Here is a 5,715-nt window from a genome sequence, read left to right on the forward strand (position 1 = left end):
ATTCCTTAAACTAGTTGACTAAACTACGACCTTAGAAAATTTAAGATTATGTTTGTATTATTTTTGTTTCATCCTTTATATATCATAACAAACCTATACGGAACTTAGGCTTTCTTTTCTGTCTTTTTTTGGAAAATATCTCCATTTCTCATATCCTTTTAACATCTTTTACATTCTCATTTTCTTTTTTTTTCTAAATAATTATGAGACATAATAGCATTAACATAAATTTTCCATCTGTTGTGAGACTTATTTTCCTGGGGATGCTAAGCAATGCTTATTCCCTTTTAAGGTTCTAGTGTCAAGCCAATGTTTGATTAAAGTTTTGAGCTTACTTACCAGATAACTGAGGAGTTGCTGAGGTGTCTGTATGACCTGAGGGTATGCACACTGGAAAGCCTTAACCTAGCATGGCTCATGCCTTCTCTTCCTAGCCTTCCCCAGATTGTATACTTTAGTCCTCCCCAAATTCAGGAGGCCATGTGTGATTAGGGTCACATTACATACAGTTGCCTGGGAAGAGTTGCTGGATATTCTGGTGAGGGTCCAATGACCCTGCTTGGCTCTCCTTTAATGAATGGGCACAGCCGTCAACAAGCCCAATTGTGATGATGTTTAGCAATCAGGCTCAGCTGAAGTTGTGATGATGGTAGTTATTTCCTGTAGAAGGGACTGCTGTATAGCATCATCTTACTTAAAGGACCTGGAATTTAAAAGGATTTGGTGCTAGGATCCACATATGAGGGAGAACATATGTTGTTTTTCTGAGTCTGTGTCACTTTACCTAGTATAACAGTTTCTAGATCTATCCATTTACCTGCAATTTTCATTATTTCAATTTTCTTTACTGCTGAATAGAACTGCATTGTGTAAATATACCACATTTTTGTTTACCACTTGTCAGTTGAGGGACACTTAGGTTGCTTTCTTCTCTTAGCTACTGTGAAAAGAACAGCAATAAACATGGTTGTACAAGTGTCTTTACAATAGGATGAGTCCTTTGGGTATATGCCAAGGAGTGGTATAACTGGGTCATATGGTAGATTCATTCTTAGTTTTTTAAGAGTTTGCCACAGTTTTCCATAGAGGTTACAAGAGTTTGCAATCCCATCAGCAGTGAACGAGCATTCCCCTTTCTCCACATCTTCACCAGCATTTGGTATCATTTGTTCTCTTGACCCTAGCCAGTCTGATTGGGGTAAGGTGATACCTTAGGGTGGTTTTAATTTGCATTTCCCTAATTACTAACGATGTTGAACACTTTTTTTGAGATGTTTCTTAGTCATCTTTATTTCTGCCTTTGAGAACTCTGTTTAGATCTTTAGCCCATCTTTTAATTGGGTCATTTCCAACTTGTTGATTGCTGACCTTAATTCCTGAGCAACTGCTGTCTAATTTAGAAAATCATTTCCTACACCTATATTTTGTCCAGTTGACCTGTCTAATGAAGACAGTGGGGTATTGAAGTTTCCTAACAACTTGTTGATTGCTGACCTTAATTCCTGAGCAACTGCTGTCTAATTTAGAAAATCATTTCCTACACCTATATTTTGTCCAGTTGACCTGTCTAATGAAGACAGTGGGGTATTGAAGTTTCCTACTATTACTGAGTTGGACTTAATCTGTGTCTTAAGGTCCTGTAGTGTTGTTTTTATGAATTTGAGTGCACCAGAGTTTGGTGCATATGTGTTAAGGATTGTAATATCTTCTTGGTTAACTGTTCCTTTAATCAGAATGAAGTGACCCTCCTTATCTCTTCTGTTTACTTTTTCTTTAAAGTCTCTTTTGTCAGATGCTAGAATTGCAACCCCTGCTTGTTTCTTAGTGCCATTTGCTTGGAATATTCTTTTCCATCCTTTTACCTTAAGGTAGTGCCTGTCCTTGAAGGTGAGATGGGTTTCTTGCAGACAGCAAAGAGTTGGATTTTGTTTCTTAATCCATTCACTTAGCTATGTCTTTTGACTGGGGAGTTCAGTCCATTGATATTTAAGGTTATTATTGAAAGATGTGTATTGGTTGCCATCATTTTGATGGCTGTTTGTGTTTTCTGTCTAATTTTGTGTTTCCTCGATTATACCTTTATTCAATTTTCTTTTGTTGCCCCTGGGGTATGGTTGTTTCTCTATCTGCTCTCTGTATTGCTTCAAGTATTCTTTGAAGGGCTGGTTTCGTGGACATGTATTCTTTCAGGCTTTTTGTGTCATGGAAGATTTTTCTTTCCTCCTCAACTATTAATAGACATTTTTGTTGGGTAAAGTATTCCGGGCTGGCATCTCTTGTCATGTAGAACTGGAAATACCTTGGTCCAGGATCTTCTGGCTTTCATAGTTTGCATTGATAAATCAGCTGTAATTCTGATGGGCTTTCCTTTGTATGTGACTTGTTGTTTTTCTTTTGCAGCTTTCAGTATTCTCTCTTTGTTCTGTACATTTAGCGTTTTTACTATGATATGTCGTGGGGAGTTTCTTTTTCTAATCTCATCTATTTGGTGTTCTGTGTGCTTCCTGTATTTGTATGGGGATGTCTTTCCTTAATTTTGGGAAGTTCTCTTCTACGATCCTGTTTAAGATCTGGTCAACACTGTTAACCTGAAGTTCTTCTCTTTCCTTTATTCCTATGATCGGTAAATTTGGTCTTTTCTGGTGTCCCACATTTCTTGCATATTCCATTCCTGTGGTTTTTAAATTTTCCATAATCTTTTCTTGAGTGGTCCAGTTCTTCAACTTTGTCCTCCAGTGTTGATAGTGTGTTTTCTATTTCATTCATTCTAGTGATGAAGCTTTCCTATTGTTTCAAGTTAGCCTATTGAGTTTTGCACTTTCTTCTTCATTTCTGCCTGAGTTTTCTTCAGTGTTTCCATCTCTTTTGTGAATTCATTGAGAAGTTTATCCCTATCTTCTTTTAGCTCTTTGATTTGTGTATTCTTTAAATTCGTTGAGTTCCTTGAGCGTGTTGATGATTGTTGGCTTTTTAAATCAGTGTCCTGGGTTATCTCTTGGGGGTTCTCCTTGCAGAACTCCTCTACAGGACTGGTGGAGTTTGGTGGGGACATGGTGTTTTGGCTTTCCATTTTATTATTCTTTCGTTGTGATTTTGGCATGTGAATTTCTTTTGTGGTTTATGATTCTGATTAGAGAATTAAGTTGAAGTATGCTTCAGTTTGTATTATCCGGGTTCCTAGATCCTTTCTTTATTGGTTATGTAAAGCTGCTTGGTGCAGGGTTGAGGTTCTCTCGGGTTTAATTTGGAGGGAACTGATGCTTCAGATCAGCTATTCAGGAGTACCCATAGAAGCCCAATTCAGGTTCCAGTCAGGTACACTCAGACGTCATTTGCCACATGGAGGTGAGATCTGGGCTCTCTCCGGCAGTCCACCCTCTCAGGTTGTTTAGGAGGATCTCAGCCTTGGTCTACCAAAGCCAGATCTGCCCTGGGGCCTTGGGGGAGGGACCTTACAGGTAGGGGAATGGGTATGGCGTAGTTAGTGGAAGCTTACTACCAAGGTGGAGGCAGGGGCTCCCAGGTAGTCAGTCCCCTGTATTCTCAGCTCCTGTGTCAGAGGCCAGAGGGAGGCCAGAACTCTGGAGGTCTGCTGAGATCAGAGCTGCTACACTGGTGGATCAAATTAAAAATTCTTAACAAACTGAAATTTTTCTCAGCTTAAGTGTTATCAGCTATTAACTTATAGCAAAACTACACTAAGTACTGAAACACTAGGAGCACATACACTAAAATCGAAGAAGCATCACTTGAGTCCAGAAAATTTTGAGGTTAGCCTCACCATGTCAAGAAATCCAGTTTAGGGACTGGAGATATGGTTCAGCAGTTAAGAGTACTGACTGCTCTTGCAGAGGACTGGGGTTTGAATCCTAGCACTTACATGGAAGCTACCTGTTCTTAACTCCATTTCCAGAAATCTGATTCCCTCTTTTAACCTAAGAAAAGAAGAAAAATTATGTGCAAGTAGTATAATCATCTGTTAGCTGATAAAGCAGTAAAATGGTTGCCTAGTAATCACTGAAGAACTAACAAATGTGCCCAGGGCCTTCTGTAATCCTTCCTTCCTCAATACCCTCAAAAAGTGAAAATCCTTCCTTCCTCAATACCCTCAAAAAGTGAAAATCATGAATTGTAAGTAAACTGAATTTAAGTTACGCAGGATTATAATAAGGGCAGGCAATATATTAAAGTTTGTCAGTCTTTTAAAAAAATATCTTGCTTCTTATTCGGTAATACTGAATGTATTAATTTCTGTTTATATTGACATAGTACAGACATTATTTTAACGAACTTGTAAAATGTTTACAATTTCTTCCTATTTACTCTTTCATTTTAATATACCAAGCCATATCATTGTATCTTTTAGTTTTACTCATTTGTGATCAATGATGCCTAGTGTTGATGGTCCAGTGAGGGCAATAGAGCTATAAATAGGTTTTTGCCAGTTTTGCCAGTTATTCTTGCCCCCCTCCCCCGTAGTTAAAACAAATTTGTCCTGCAGGATGTGGTGACTCAAGCCTTTAGTGGCAGAGGCAGGAGTTCCAGGCCAGCTAGGGACTGCAGGAAGACCCTGTCTCAAAAGACAAACAACAACAAAAAACCAGATTTGTCCAGATTCTAAAAACAAATGTGGTTTATTCCTTACAAAACTACATTTTGAGGGAAGGGGTAGAGCTGGTGGAAAAAGGTCAATTTTAATTTCATTGTCTCTCATTGTTAATGCAGCTTCTAAGACCTTTAACATTGCCTTTCTTGGTCTGCTCCTTTTATTGTTGGTTTTTTGTTGGGCTCCAGATCAACCCCAGGAGGAATTTGGTGGTAGGCAAATGCTTTATCACTGACCAGCTCTCTGTGGTTCTTTCTTTTTAACTGTGCAGATTAATTTCTCTTCTGTTTAATCTCAATTTAAATGGAGTTTTCTATATTCTCTAGTTTTTTCTCATGCTCCTCTGGATGAAGCAGGGCTGCAACAACACGGTCATCCTGCTTCACACTTCTTATGGGACATTGCTTTCATTATCTGATCTCATTTCTTGAAGCTTTTCCTTTCTTGGTATAGCAGAACTTTTAGTTACAAGCAGACTTTAAAAGGTTAAGTGGAAAGACCTTTGAAAATTGAGAATCAGCCAGGTGCTGGATGTTTTAGTTAGCTGGGAAGCTGAGGTAGGAGGATTACTTGTGGTAAGTTTGAGAAGAGCGCCCCCCCCCCCCAATTTGAGAATGGTGTGAAAGCTATGCAGCAAGGAAAATGCCAGAAGCAGTGTCAAGCTGTTTTAGTGGAGGTCCTGCTACTGTATGGGGCAGAAGCATTAGTGCTCAACATGTATCAGTATTGGACTCTTAAGAGGAGTGTTGCAGCCTCTGAAAGATGGAATCTCTTCTCTTCACTCTGTTAATTCCTTTTTGTGCTTTCCTCAAATACTAAGTTTTTGATGACTTTCTGAATAAATCCTCCTGAGTAAGGAGGTAACAAATGTGACCTCCTTTTCTTTTCTTTTCTTTTCTTTTCTTTTCTTTTCTTTTTTCTTTCCTTTCCTTTCCTTTCCTTTTCTTTTTTCTTTCCTTCCCTTCCCTTCCCTTCCCTTCCCTTCCCTTCCCTCCCCTCCCCTCCCCTCCCGTCTTCCACGCTCAAACTCTTCTCCCCTCCCTCCCCTGCTCCCTGTTTTCTGTGTACACTGAGGCTACACTACAAGGGATGGAGGCAGGAATCACCGC

General features: G+C 39.2%; 1 protein-coding gene across 3 annotated transcripts in view; it reads left to right on the forward strand.

Moving 5' to 3' along the window:
* Arih1 (ariadne RBR E3 ubiquitin protein ligase 1) overlaps positions 1-5,715 on the forward strand; it is a 114,163-nt gene that overhangs the window by 46,666 nt on the left and 61,782 nt on the right. The window lies entirely within an intron of this gene.

This window comes from Nannospalax galili, unplaced genomic scaffold, assembly GCF_000622305.1.
Source record: "Nannospalax galili isolate Female #2095 unplaced genomic scaffold, S.galili_v1.0 scaffold54, whole genome shotgun sequence".
Classification (NCBI taxonomy): domain Eukaryota; kingdom Metazoa; phylum Chordata; class Mammalia; order Rodentia; family Spalacidae; genus Nannospalax; species Nannospalax galili.